Here is a 15,920-nt window from a genome sequence, read left to right on the forward strand (position 1 = left end):
ACCGCTCTCCACCGCTCCCCGTTGCTCTCCGTCGCTCCCCACGGCTCCCCGTCGCTCCCCGTCGCTCCCCACGGCTCCCCGTCGCTCCCCACGGCTCCCGTCGCTCCCCGTCGCTCCCCGCCGCTCCCTGTCGCTCCCCATGACAGCCCGTCGCTCCCCGTCATGCCCCGTCACTCCCCGTCACTCCCCGTCACTCCCCGTCACTCCCTGTCTCTCCCCGTCGCTCCCCGTCATGCCCCGTCACTCCCCGTCTCTCCCCGTTGCTCCCCGTCTCTCCCCGTTGCTCCCCGTCGCTCCCCATCTCTCCTCATCGCTCCCCATCTCTCCTCATCACACCCCACTGCTTCCCGTCGCTCCCCGTCGTTGGCATCATGGCCTGAGCCATTCCCACCCAGTCCGTGGGAAAACTGCCTTCCCCGAAACCGGCCCCTGGTGCCAGAATGGTTGGGGACCGCTGGATTAGAGCAAGAGTGAGATAGCATTTTTTTTTCCCACACATCAGACTGCCAGAATTAAGGAGGATTCACATCTAGAGCTGGTGAAAGTTTAGGGAAATTGGCACTATTAATTTACTAGTGGGTTATGAATTATAAATTTTTAAAGTATAATCTGTCAGTAGCTATTAAAATTATAAGTCTGTATATCCCTTCATCCGGCATATTTAACTCTAGAGGGAAAATATATATATATGCAGTAAGTTGCTGTGACTGAATTCTTCAACCTCTCCTCACTCTTACCTCCCAGCCCTCTCCACCCACCTGTGTACAGATCCACTTCCCTATCTGTCCCTTGTTACCTCAAATATCGGAGCGAGATCGATGGAACTGAAAATCTAGGTCAGCATTACTTACGGTGGTCTTGGAAGTCTGAACTTGCTGCTATTGCTGTTGGCTGAGTTCCAGGTGCCACCAACCCACCTAGTCACAGTCTTCAGAAGCTTCCTTCTCCTTCTGTCCTCGTGCTGTTTTTGAATTGAGACAGCTGCTTTTTTGGGTGGATGAAGTCAGGCTTCTCAAGCCTGAGACTTCAGCATTCTTGGAAATGCAGCTCATTCAATTCATACACACATAGCATTTCCTCCCCAAATGTGCACAGGATCAGGGTGGCAGACAAGAAAGTTTTCAGTGTCAGAAAGGTGTTGGGTTCAGGGTAGCTCTCCCCTCTGACTCTTTGTCCTTCGAGACCAGTTGACTTTCCCAGACTCCTTTCAACCTCAGGGTAACTTCGCTCCCACGAACACTTTGCCTTTTTCTGCAGTCTGGCCTTGGTCACAGCAGCAGTTTAGACATCAGACATGTTTGTACAGCATTCCAATTCAGGGGACAGGTGGGAGCTCAGGGTCCCCCTAGAGGTATCTCAGTCCTTTGTGCAAATTCCTGAGAGAAGCATTAGCTCCAACCTCACCTGCTACTGGCCCCTTGAGCACCAAGCCTCAAACACAGCTAAAGAAATTGAGAAGAGGCTGATAACCAACCACCTCCCATCTCTTGTCAGACTCTTACCCAAGCAGAATATCTTGCTAAAATAATTTAAGATGATGGAAATTCTTACACTGAGGCTGCCTCATGACTTTTAGAGGCCAGTTCTCTTAAGATGCCGATCTAGAAGCGATTATTTTTCTGCCCTTGTTTACCTAATCAAACTCATTCGTATGAACCACATATGCTCGCTCTCTCCTGCTGGCAAGAGCTGCTTCTCTAGGATTCCAACCCACCACACTTATCAGGTTTAATTTCTGCCGCAATTGTCTTCTTTGCCAGAGCCTCTTCCTCTGGTCAGTTTCTAATTTTAGAGTCCCCCGGGGTGAGCCATCTACTATTTCCCCCCCTGCTTCTCATAATGAGATAGTCCATATCGCCGGTGTCAAATTCAGTCTTTATTTTTACATCTAAATGTATATCTCAAGACTGGTGATTCTCAACCCAGAGAAATCTTGCCTTCCCATACTTCCTGCCATTCAGCAGTGTCTGGAAACACTTTGTGACACGTGGGTGGGCATATAGTGTCATCCGGCAGAGAGGGGCAGGAGCTGCATGTGTGCTTTGTGGGCTAGTTCAGAGCGGAGCGTAGGACAGTCCCACAGCTACAACAAAAACATCTAGCTTAAAAGTGAATAGTGGACGCTGAAACACCCTGTAGACCCCACATGTTCTTTTCTAGAACCACGTATGCAACGTTCCCACTTACGTGTCAGTGTGGTCCTCACACTAGATAAGGCTAAAATATAAATCGGTATTTTCTTCCCCAGTTGTGTGTTTTCCTCCCTCAATCCCATCTTGGTAAATGGCGGCATAATCTAGTTTGCCTTCTTGAGACCTAGGGCTTCCTTCCTGTCTCTGTCACTCTCACCTCCAATCCATCACCGAATCCTGGGAGCTCTGCATCCAAACGTCATTCTGCCATCATCTGTGTCTCTCCGTCACCGTTGCGGCTGGCACGTCCAAGCCCCATCGCTTCTCGCCTGGTCACTGCAGTAGCTTCTTAACTCCTGTCCCGGTTTCTACCCTTGACCCCTGCTAACACTTCACACAACACCTGAAGAATTGTTTTAAAAACGTAAATTGGATCATGTTACCCCTCCTCCCAAACCTCGCTGCTGTCCAGTTGCACTTGCAAAATAGCCCTTAACTCAAAACCTGGTTGCGTGCCCATCTTCCAGACCTTCTTCAGAAGACTTCTCACTTGTAGGCTTTCTCTTCACAGATAGTAATATTTTTATCTTTTTTCAGGCCTTCCCTCTGTGCTTCCTTCTTCCTGGAAGGTTCTGCTGCTAGACCCTCCGAGACTGGCTGCTGCTTGTCATTCATTCCTATCTTAGATCAAGTGTCACATCTTCTGAGCGTAGTTTCATGGCCATGCAAAATGAAATGGCCTCTCCCATCCACTGGCACTGTGTCACCTGTTTTCTTAGTCTTAGTACTTAAACTGTTTTGTTCATTTTTAGTAGTACTTTTTAATTTAGATGTAATTGACAAATGGCATTATAGAGTTCTAGGTATACAACATAGTGATTACATATCTGAGTATGTTGCAAAATGCTTATAATACGTCTAGTTGTCATCCATCACCATACATTGCTACATTCTTTTTTCTTAGTCGTGAAAACTCTTAAGACCTCTTCTCTTAGCCAACTTTCAAATATACAATTCAGTATCATTAACTGTAGTCACCATTGCTGCATATTCCATCCCCATGACTTATTTTTTTATAGATGGAAGTTTGTGTGTTTTAACCCCCTTCATCTATTTCTCCCCCCAGTAATTACAGTGTTCTCTGTATCCATGAGCTTGGTTATTTGGTGATGGCGGTTGTTTTTTGGATTTCAATTATAAGTGAGATACACACTATTTGTCTTGCTTTGTCTGACTTATTTCACTTAGCACAAAGCCCTTAAGGCCCATCCATGTTGTTGCAAATGGCAGGATTTCCTTCTTTTTCATGGCTGAATTTCATTCCACTGTATATGCCTACCACCTCTTTTTTGTCTCTTCGTCCATCAGCAGACTCTTAGATTGTTTCCATATCTTGGCTGTTACAAATAATGTTGCAGTGAACATGGAGGTATAGATATCTCTTTGACATAATGTTTTGCTTCCTTCACACATATTCCCTAAAGTGGAATTGCTGGATCGTATGGTAGTTCTACTTTTAATTTTTGGAGGAACCTTTATACTGTTTTCCACAGTGGCTGCATCAATTTACATTCCCAGCAACAGTACACAGGGGTTCCCTTTTCTCTACATCCTCATCAACACTTGTTGTTTGTTGTCTTTTTGTGGATAGCCATTCTGACAGGTGTGAAGTGACACCTCATTTTGGTTCTGATTTGCATTTCTCTGGCGACTGGTGATGTTGAACACCTTTTTGTGTAACTATTGGCCACCTGTATGTTTTCTTTGGAAATATGTCTTTTCAGATCTTATTGTTTAATCAGATTTGGTTTTTTGCTATAACGTTATGTGAGTTCATTTTTGTATTTTGGGTATTAACCCATTAACAGATATGATTTGCAAATACTTTCTCTCATTCACTGGGTTAACTCCATTTTGTTGATGGTTTCCTTTGCTGTGCAGAGCTTTTTACTTTGATGCAGTCCCACTTGTATATTTGGCATCAAATACAAAAAATTGTCTCCAAAACCAATGTCAAAGAGCTTACTGCTTCGTTTGCAAGTATTTTGTCATAAAATATGTGAAGTCAGACAAAGAAAGACAAATATAATATGATATTGCTTATATGTGGAATCTAAAAAAAAAAAGGTACAAATGAACTTATTTACAAAACAGAGGTAGAGTCACGGATGTAGAAAACCATCATGGTTACCAGGGGATAAGTGGGGGGGAGGGATAAATTGGGAGATTGGGATTGACATATACACGCTACTATATATAAAATGGGTAACTAATAAGAATCTGCTGTATAGCACGGGGAACTCTACTCAATACTCTGTAATGGCTATATGGAAAAAGAATCTAAAAAAAAAGAAGTGCATATATGTATAACTGATTCACTTTGCTGTACACCTGAAACTAATACAACATTGTAAATCAACTATACTCCAAGAAAAAAAAAATTTAAATAAAAAAGCTTACCACTTCTGTTCTCTTCTAAGAGTTTTATGGCTATAGTTCCTACCTTCAAGTCTTTGATCCATTTTGAAGTATTGCTTGTGTACGGTTAGGGGTCCGTAAATAAGGGATCCAGTCTTATTCTTTTGTATGTAGCTGTCCAGTTTTCCCACCACCATTTATTGAAGACACTTTTCTTTCCCCATTGTGTATTCTTGGCTCCTTTCACATAAATCATTGACCATGTTTGTTCTGGGCTCTCTATTCTGTTCCATTGATCTATGTCCATTTGCATGCCAATACCATACTGTTTAGATTACTATAACTTTGTAATATAATTTGAAATCAGGGAGCATGATGCCTACAGCTTTGTTGTTTTTTAAGATTGCTTTGGCTATTCTGAGTCTTCTAAGGTTGGGTCATTCTCTTATTATCCTCAGGGTACTCAAATAAAGCCTCCATGCTGCTCTCTTCCTGTGTGCTACCTTAATTCGTACTCAGTAAACGTTTGTTACACTAATTATGATTTTCAGCAGTACAAATAATTAGAAATAAGGCATTCACTGTTAGGCTGATACTAAAACTTTGTAGAGAGGCAAGAGCTCATAATTCTAAAATTGAATAAAAATATCGCCAGACAGCAGTGTGGGTTCACATAAGATGATACAGCATGGACAGTGTTCCAAAAGTTTGCCTTCCTGCCAAAAATAACATGACTTCCCTCATCTCTCTCCTGTTGTCACTTTCTCATAGAAATAATTCTATATTACCTGATATTGTATTTATTCTTATTTCCTTTTCAACTAGATTACAAGTTGCTTAAGGATAAGGAGTCTTGTATCTTTGCATCACTTGTAGCACAGTGCCAGACCTTAAAAAAAAAACAAAAAAACAAACAAAAAACCAACCTGAGGCTCTTGTGTATAGCTAACATATTTCAGATATTGTGCATAAAATTTGTGATATCTACTTGCTACTCATTTTTTATCACTATCGGATTTTCTGCTGAGTTCAGGAAAATTGAGGCATTATGATATTTCACATTCAGCAAAGCCTAAGCTTATATAATAAATATCACTTGATAATTACTCTACCAAAGAGTAGAACAATAGTCACTCAAATCATTATAAAAGCTAACATATCGAGGGGGAATTATGTGCCTAGCCATATTCAAAATGCTTTACATACATTAACTCTTTTTATCCTCATAATAACCCTATGAGATAGTGACTGTTATTTTCCTTTTTTGACATTTGAAGAAACAGTGGCAGAGAGAAGTAACTTGCTGAATGAAGGTCACACTGCAGTAAGCAGTATTGAGGTGCCCTTTCAACCCAGGCATTGTGATTCTCAAGTCAATATCCTTAACCTCTAGCCACTCGCTTTTGACAAATAATATAATTGGCTTTGTAAAGGGCTTTATGGCTTTAAAGTAAAAGAGTTCTTTCTATCTAAATGCAACTTCTTAAAATTCCAGAAGTGGATTTATTGCTGTATACACTGCACGATTAAACATGTCTCAGCCTTTCACTAACTTCGGTGATAAATAATATTTCTGGTACGCATGACAAATTCTTTGTTTATCCTCGATGAAAAAACAATACTTTAGAGGAATATACTAACATATCTCTGCATAGTCGGGTGGAGGAGGGTGGAACCCAGGAAAATAAATCACTCTAACAATGCGTCTTGGCAGTGTAATGGTCCATTTCTAGCAAAGAGCAAAATAGACATTACGTGACATACTCTTATTTGAGATAATCCTTTATGTTTCATGGTTAACAATCCAAATAAATCAATATGAACAAAGTTTAAGAATAAAAAAATAACCAAAAAACCCTTCAATTGTCCTTTCTATCAAAAAGAATACAGTTGTTATTTATAACCACAAAGAACCATACTAATTTTCACAAGAGGCTGGGTAGGCAACATATTCAGTAGCAACAGATTCACATAACAGCGATGAAATGCACAAATAAAAATCTCCATTAAAAGGATGTTAGAGGCAGCCTGAAACAGAAATGAAAAAGAATCAGAGAACCTCTCTCGCTAGGTAGGCAACTCAATGTTAAGAACCATCTGGTCTCTTTTCATGCTCCATATCCACTGTCCTCATCAACATAGACATGGACATGGTTTTTGGTCCCCTAATTAAGTGGAATCAATGTGGAATGGTAGGGCCAAGCTGCAAGACCATTTGCATTAATTTTTTGAAAAGGTAATTGTCCATCAATAATTAGGTTTCAAAAGGATATCACACCAAGGGAACGGAAACATTCACTGGAGAGATGGCTGCTTATATTTACTAAATTTTAACATCATGGCATCTTAGATAAATCAAAGGGAGAGATATCATCGCCAAATTACAGATGAAAAATTGTGATATTTAGGCATGGATTTAAAAGCCGAGAGCCAATTCTATAATGAGAATGGGATCTGGAGTCAAGAAAGTAGACATAAAATCTTTCCTCTACTACCTAGTAGCTGTATGACCTTGAGATGGCAGATATCATATATTTTAGTTTTAATTTGCTCAATTATAAAATTAGAGTGTATATCAAAGCATTGAGCCGAGTCTACCAAGTTTTTGCTGAGCCTCAAAAATCTGAAACCTTAAAAAGTCTGATAACAAACACATCATCTTCTCTCTCTCATTCTCCATCCTTCTTACTTTCATGATACACTCATTTGGAAATGGGTGCTACATGGGTGCTTTCATCACACATACCAAGTATGGAAAGATATTCTATACACCTCTGTCCTCACATGGTCAAAGCTATGTGTTAGTTGCACCTCCTAAATACCTTGGGAATGTGTTGCTTAGTTCTCCCTTTGTTTACTTCCCCCAGCCTCTCAGTCAAGTCTTTCACCTTTTCAATTATGGATTCCATCAGAAGTCTCCCAGCAGGCCTATTTCACCAACGGTAACCAGCCACCATACTGCTAACCCGATAATCAAAGTTAAAAATATGGTATCAGCCTTCCTTTTCAAAATCCTCTGTGTTCTTCAGTGAAAGAAGTAGAAACATCTTAACACAGCATAAGGATTTGGGCCCTTCAGCATTACCCCTTTCTGTCTCTAATTCAGCCAAAGTGATGTACTGAGTAAAACTCTAGGCTGTCAGCTTCCCCCATGTCTTTACCTTTTATCTGTTCGTTTGCCACTGTCTGATTAAATCCCACTCAGTCTTCAAGATTCACACTTTGCCTTCAGTCTCCAAAGAGGTGGTGAGCGGAGGGTGTCATGAGAAGTTAGAGATGTCAGCGGGCTTCAGAGCAATGGGCCTCAGAAGCCACGCCAAGGCTTCTGAAATTCATTCTATGAGTGATAACAAAACGATTTAAGTAGTGCTGAAACTTGACTATATCTGCTCCTGAAAAAGAGAACTGTGCCATCTGCGTGGACATTGGATTAGGGTTGGGGTGAGGTGTGTGGACAGGAGTGGGCTGTGGAGACCCCCTAACAAGCTGAAGGACAGCCATCGTGAGAGACTGTGCAAGTTCAGCTATTGTAGTGATTCTGGGGAAAAGTAAACTGCTGATGTGCAAGAATTAACAGGACTTGAACTTTATTTTTGTCCTGAATGCTTCTGTGTATATCAAAGCAAAATAGAAGCATTTGATATAAATATAAATACCAAATGCTTCCATTTATATCTAGAAATCATCTCTGTGGGCAGGGGGATAGTTACATTGTGTGATTTACCCTCAATCCCTTTTGCCCTGAATGGCTGAGAGCGGCAGCTTTGGAGAGGGAATTTAGCCTGATGTTTGCGTGGGGCAGACAGAGGGACAGTGGGGCACCAGGGGTGACAGAGGGTCTTCCGGGAGCACAGCCTACCCCTGGAGCCATTGGCATTCTCAGACTGGCTCTCCATCCATCTCTGAGCACTTCCTACCCCTGGAGCCATTGGCATTCTCAGACTGGCTCTCCATCCATCTCTGAGTACTTCCTACCCCATCTGTAGATCTCATTAGAGAGTCCAGCTAGGACTAGGGTGAGAAGTGATTTTCCTGTCCTGACAATGTAACACTCAAGTGCACTCAGGTGACTTTGAAATGGGAGCCACTTCTGTTTACAAATGAATATCTAAACGTTATCAATTTTGCAGGGCTTTGGATCTTAACTTGTTTGGAGGATATGATTAAACTCAGTTAAAAAAATTTTTTTTCAGTACCTAGAGGCACCTCAGTGTCAGGATTTGTGACATATGTAGGCAGTAGAAAAAGACGCATCTGTGTAGTCTTACATATGCAAACAGAGTTCCTAAGGAAATTCTTGATATTTTTCATATTTGCTTCGAGAAAATGAATTCAGGTCCTGTGAGAAAGGAAGTATGATCAAAAGAGTTTCTTCTACAGTTACTCTTTCTCCTACTATGTCCCAGACTCTGATTAGGATTAAATGTTATATTGATTCAAGCCAGTGTTGTTTCAAGTACAGTCTTGGCTGCATATCGTGTGGAACCATGGCTTCCTTTCATCTCAGTGATAGTTGTGAAGTATTGTAAATTAAATCTCCCAGATTTTAATGCAGTTTGGTGAGAAGTATGTAAGACACTCAAATAACTAATGCAAACTTGAAAAGAGTACATCTTATATTAATAATTTCTATGTGATGGTGCTTTATTTTTATTTAGTAAAAATGAAATTTGCTGGGAGACCTAACCCTTAAAGCTTCCCTCATCGACATTAACTCTTGTACATCTCATTACAGTCAGTGAATGGAAGGTACTGAAATCTACAGCCATGACCTGGATAATGTGCCCCGTAATTTCTGTTTTGCTCTCAAACATGAAACTCATTAGCTTCTGTGGTTTCAGTGCATATGCACTGAACAGAAAGGCATCTATTTATTACAACCAAGGAGGTGATTTTAATTTTTAGTAAAAAAAAAAAAGAAACTAAATTAGATCAGGAAAAGTTTTAAAAGTTGGCCTATAATTGTGCTACGTATAACAATGCATCATCCTTTAGGTTATTTACTGGAGACCAATAAATGATATGTTTTATTTTAACAGGCAGTTTGCTGCCAGAAGTGTGCTTTGCTTCGAAAAGGTAAGTGCCTTTTAAGAAATATTATATAAAATTATCATGGTTTCTGATTTATAGCTTCAAAGAGCCTATTAATTTTAAAGTCTCATGGCTGACAGCTGTGTTGTTCAAAGGCAAGGCTATATAATATTAATTATCTTAAGTTCCAGATTATTGTTCGTGGTGGAGACATTGCATAGAAAGGACAGACTGGCACATTTTCCTGTTTTTGTAGGAATAATTAATTAACCTGGTGACTTTAAAAGAAATACCTGTTGAAGTAAGATACAAAGAACACAGCTTAGTTCTGTTACATTTGCTTCAGTTCTGATTTTTTTTTGACAATTTTCATGGAAATTAGCAGCCAGTTGGGGCATGGTTGCAGTTTTTGTTACTGGTCTTTATTATTTGTTTGGTTGGTTGGCTTTGTCATTTTGAAAGTGAAAAATGGTTGTATCTTCACAGTAGTATTTGACAATAACACTATACATATTCTTTACTGAATACATAGACTTTTAAAATGTTAGTAATATATTGGGTTTAACTAGGATTTAAATTACGTTGCTGATTCATTCTAGGATTTAAATTGACAAGAATCCTGGTATAGTCCTAATGTAGTCCTAGTATATATTCATAGTATATTCTGTGCTTACTGTGTAACAAGAAATGACCAGATCGTGGGCTTGTGTCTCCACTTGGCTTTCTCGAAGCGTTTGGTCAGGCAGTGAAATCATGATGGGGTTATTAATTACGGTTTACCTGGCACAGACGTTCTGTTTCTCTGAAAAGCCATGGCCTTTGTCTTCATCTGATGCCTTTCAGCAGCCTACATAGCACGCATCGATCTCTCTTACTGATCTTGGTTCCAAATCTTACTTGTTGCTGTATGTTGGTTCGACTACCTTCACATTTTTACTTTTACACTTGTGGATGCTGTAACAAGAGAGACTCACTGTCTTTGGGCCACTGAACCGTGCTGCGGGTTATGGTAACCGAGAAGCTTTCAGCCTAGTTATGTTGTTAAGATGAGTAAATTCATAAATGGTCATTCTTTTCGCCGCCTACTAGTTGTTTCTTTATATGGTGTGTGTTTCTGTGGTCTGGTGATTTGGGTATATGAGCCTGATTTACCACGTGCCAAGTTGTTTAGTTAGCAAACAAATGCGTTTTGGAAAAAAACACTGTTCCTTGTCAAAGTCCTGTGCTGTTATGGTTGGAGCCCATAAATAAGTGACCAAGAGGTATTTCCAAAAGCACAGTTCAAATTCTCCCTGTCATAGTGGGGACTAGCTATGATAAAATTACAATGAAATCTTTTTAATGTTTAATCGTAACTATATAAATGTGTGATATCCAAGTTATAGTCAGTGTTCAGACCACATTGCACAGAGACAACCGAAAGAAGTTCAATTTTCAACATGTCCTAGCTCCCCACCCCCTCACAAGCTGTGGTGGGAAGAACACAGGCTTTGGAGTCAATTAAATTCACTTGTAGACCGAGTTCCAGCTCCCACCATCTGAGCAACCCCAGGGAAGCTCCTTAACGTCTCTGAAACATTCTCACTATTTTTCAAACTGGGTGTAATCATACCTATGTTGCAAGATTGCTGTCAAGATGCTGGGAAGGGATTTGTCAGTTCCCTGCTTTCTAAGAGTAAATCTCTCACTATGGACAAACTCCTTATTGCTCTATCTGATAAAACAGTGACTCTTTTGTGTATGTAAAGTTTGGCTTGGCTGTGCTGACTTGGTAGGATATTGACATTTTGGACATAAAGGTGTAGTGTCTTGCTAAACTCTGTGTAAAGATTTTATTTTATTCTGTTGTTGGAGTCCATGTATAGACCCAGGGGCTTGTCCCACAAGCATTTGTGAACACAAACAACTCTCATTGTATAGTGGCACTTTAGATACCTTAAAACTTTGGTTTTCCTTCAGTGTTCCTCCATAGGGTTCTGCAGCTGCACATTGAACCAACTGCATATCAAAAACATTGGAAAAGAAAATTCCAGAAAGCTCCAGAAAGCTACACTTGAATTTGCTGTGCACTGGTAACTATTTACACACCATTTCTATTGTATTAGGTATTAAAAGTAATCTAGAGATAATTTAAAGTATACAGCAGGGTGTGCAGTAGGTTATATGCAAATACTACACCATTTTATATAAAGGACTTGAGCATTTGTGTATTTTGATATCTGAGGGGGTCTTGGAACCAATTCCCTACCTGGATACCAAGAGACGATTGTATGCTGAAGCTTGGAACCAGGGCCCTGTTCTTGCTTCTTTTATTCCATAATCTAGGAAAACACCTCCTTTTTGCAATGCTTTCTATTAAAACATTGCTGGGTAATTGGATAGTTAAATAGTTGAAAATGGTTTAATAGCCTTCCTAGGTAATATTTACATTTTAATGAGCTTTGTAATGGTTTAACCTAAATACAGGGGAATATGATGATCTCTGTGACAGTGGGAATCACTTGAGGCCATTAAATCTTTGCCAGGCAGCCCTATAAACTATAAAAAAGAGGGTTGCTTCCTCTGCATCCTTACGGTGAAGCTTCTACGTGCGTGCATGACTTCTCATTCATATTCTTTCTTTCCCCTCTCACTGCCTATAAAAAACTTTAAACTGACAGAGATTGATATCCAGTCCTTTTCTGAAAATTGTAAACACGTTTTCCTCTGTATCCATTTTAAATCTCCTCTATTCTGTTCTCCAATCCCTTATATTTTATTAGTTTCTTTCAAAACCTTAAGAATAATTTATGTTTTTAATTGTTTTACTTGTCACACATTTTCATATACCTTAGCTAAACAATTCCATTAAGGTTGGAAGGTGGTATATCTTGTTTCTGATCAGAAAACAGGATGAGGTGACTTGGCCCATCAGGAGAGCAAGGATGGGTTAATACTAGGGCTTCTGACACCCAATACGGTCCAGGTAGGCAGATATTATTCTATCACGTAAAAGCAATTTATATGCTGTTTTTCTTCTATGGATTTATTCATATGTATGGAAATAGGAGAAAAAAAGAAAGCCAAACAAAATGTACTGCATGTGGTAATGTGACTCAGCTCTTCAATAAGCCAGACTTTCACTAGGCTGCTTGCCAGGATAAACTCAGTGATAAACTCAGTGTTGACAGGGAGCTTGATTTTGAAAAAGGAATTTTTGTAGCAAAAAGCCAAAAAAGAAAATACTTTACAAGTGATAAATGAGAAACTCCTTTTTAAATAGAATTCTCTGCTTAAATAATGGAATATGTATGTGACATTGCTAAGTTTCTGACAAAATAGTAGAAGGCCCTGCTTTCTACATTTTGTTGCGCGCAGTTAACTAATTCTGGCAAGAAAAAAAAAGGTGGTGGATTCCCCAGAGAAAATTTTAAATGTCATTCCAACTGCTTTAATAATAAAGAATTGAAAATTATTGATATTTGTTGATTTTTATCTCAAAATTTTACGTGGATTTATTTTCTATTATTACTGCAAAGTGACTGCTGGGTTCTAACACTTCTAGAAAATACCTTTTTTCATCTCAGTTCTTTGATCTACATGAGTGTAATGATCCAATGGGTTGCTTCACTCTACTTGACCCAGAACTTACCAATTATACCTATCATAACAGAAAATTTCCCTAATTGGCCAAATGGATGTTTTCTTTTATCTGCTTCTTGATTGTTTAAAAAAATAGCTATTAATTTTGATAAATTCAGATAGTGAGGTTAAATGATCATAAGAGTAGGATCCTTCTCGAGGTAATTATCCAAGCAGTGAGTTTATCTTGAATAGGTTACAAGTTGGGTAGGAGTGTCTGTGTATTGTGAGGATTGTAACTATATGAGAAGCAGTCAGAACTAAAGTTAACCTTTGTGGAAAAAATTTCATTTTTATCATCCAATTTTTCCTAGAAGACTGAAAAATCTCTTTCTTTACATCTAGAATGTCCTCTCTTGCACACATTTTTTAAAACCTACGTTGTATACCATTGGTTTCCTCGTGCTGTTCAGTGGTCTTCCTTTTATTTTTGATCATTACTCCCAATCATTTGAAGGTGTCTGAAAAACATTGTATCAAGTTCTCTTGGGCTGTGGTACTTCTTTCATTTCTGAATCTAGCTCTGTGCTTCTTTATACCTTCCAACTTGTGACATATTTTCACTGGCAGTTTGATCACTAGCATATTTATGAGACCTAAGTTTTTATCACTGTTTCAGGTAAATATTTAAAGCACAAAAAACCAAAATATTTTGGATTATGTTTTAGCGAGTTTCACTCTGTGTAGAATAAAACTCTACATTCATTCCTCTTTTTCTTACGTATTATTATTTGCCTTTATATGTTTACCTTGCAGTAAATATGTTTGTCTCACGCAGCTCTAAAAAAGGATTTCGAGAAGTGCCTGAACCACCTGTCCATCCTCAACATTCCCAGTGATTAATTTTCTTTATTTAAACAAAGAAACCAGTATAAAAACCTCATATTGAAAATAAGTATAGATATTAAAACTTGCATTCTATAATAAAATGAATATGGGTAAACTTCTGTTTCAACAATGAAATGTTCATTGTAGAAACATTACCAACTGTAGCCTTTGCACTGTGTTGAATTAAAAGAAAAAAAAATTCACCGTAATTCCATCACACCACCCCTCGAGAAAACCACCACTGGCATTTCAGTGTATTCTCTTCCTTTTTTATGGATCCATTTATATATAAAAATTTGACTACACCTGTGCTGGTATATTTCAGTCCTTTTCTTAGATAGATGAATTTCATTCCATCTTTCTGTCCCAAAAGGCACCAAGGTCTCCTTTGCCCTCCAGCTTCTTTTGGTTCAGTGAGTGAGAGACCTGGAAGATCAGAAGGAGAGAGGAGAGTAAGAAGCAGGTTTTTATTTCCCTGGCTCCCTCCTTCCCAGGTTGCTTCCAGTAACCTCAGCCAAAGCTTAGTTCCTCTCACTGCAGCTTCCCTAGACAGCTCTCTGGGTTCTAGGAACTGCTTCTTCCCTGTTCCTGCCACACTGGGCTTGGTGAGCTAAGCCTTCTCCTGTGGAACCCCATGGGTTTTGTGAACAACACATATCTTTGTAAATGGTCCTTTCTTAAGCCATTTGAGAATTATCCTAACTTGAGTGTGCCATCTGTTTCTAGTGGGGACATTGACTCATACTATACTTTAGAAATTATTTTATTGCCTGCTTTTCATGGGGCTCTACATTTTGTCTTGAACTTCCTGGCACGCCGTTCAGCATCATTTTACCACGTTCTGATAACTTCATGCACCCCACACACAACGATGGAGCATTGACCTTGTTTTCAATCTTCCATTACTAGTGGCAGTGCCACAAGCACCTCTGTAGCACCTCTGTGCTTCCTCTTTTAATCCCTTGGGATAAATTCCCAGAAGTGAACTACTAGAATTAGTTTCCAAATGGTATTTTGTTATCAGTGCTGCAGATTTGTAATCAAAGAAGCACTCTCTATGGATCATCCTTTGGCTGTTCTAGCTCTGTAGTACCTCAAGCCGTTCAGCAGTCACTTTTAAGCCCTATTGCTTGAGAATGAGACACTGGATCTCCAGACTCTAGGGTTTCCTCAGTGTACAGTCTCTGTTTTGTTTCCTCAAAGGGCCATCAACCCACTTTGCTTCATTAGCAATAGGAGATCCTTTATGCCTAAAAACCAGGCCAGGTGGAGCCATGGAGACTCTGCTACCAGAGGGCTATTCAATGCCCTGGAGGACAGTGGGCTAGAAATCCTTCAGTTTACAGCTGTCCAGGCTTCCGTCATCCCAAATACCAGGTCTTCCCTATTCAGGACAGGAAGGCTACGCTTCCTGAAGGAGTAGCAGAAGAACTGAGAGAATCCAGCATAAGATCACTTGGGGCTAAAGCTATGAACCCTACTGGGGTATTTGCAGAAGTAATGAATAAACCATGCCCTTTAGCAGCTTCATGTTTAAGAGTTGAATGATTTCCTTCAACCTTTTATTTTTCTCACCCACATTCAGTAACATAAGACTGACCGTTGTGGCCAGTCTTCAATCATGTAAATGCCCATCTTTATAGTCTCAAAGAACAGAAGCAGTTGAAATAGAAATAAAACAAAAATTCAGGCTTTTTTGTTGTTGTTGTTAAATAGAATTATAAATTGCATACAACTCAAGTACTTTATTTGTAACTATAATAATGACCTAGATGATACAGAAATTGTCACCAGAGTTATCAGCATGTTTCTACATCTTGGCTAAAAGCCCAGAAAGAATAGATTTACAGAATGAAAATCTGGAGTGCTTTATAAATATTATAAACACTG

At 39.4% G+C, this 15,920-nt stretch overlaps 1 long non-coding RNA gene across 1 annotated transcript in view; it reads left to right on the forward strand.

Moving 5' to 3' along the window:
* Nucleotides 1–9,589: 9,589 nt before the first annotated feature.
* LOC308608171 overlaps nucleotides 9,590–15,920 on the forward strand; it is a 553,808-nt gene continuing 547,477 nt past the window's right edge. Inside the window, exon 1 of the long non-coding RNA XR_014014102.1 lies at nucleotides 9,590–9,626. This is a non-coding gene — a long non-coding RNA (uncharacterized lncRNA). The remainder of the gene's footprint in view (nucleotides 9,627–15,920) is intronic.

This window comes from Mesoplodon bidens, assembly GCF_964165515.1.
Source record: "Mesoplodon bidens genome assembly, chromosome: 20".
NCBI lineage: Eukaryota > Metazoa > Chordata > Mammalia > Artiodactyla > Ziphiidae > Mesoplodon > Mesoplodon bidens.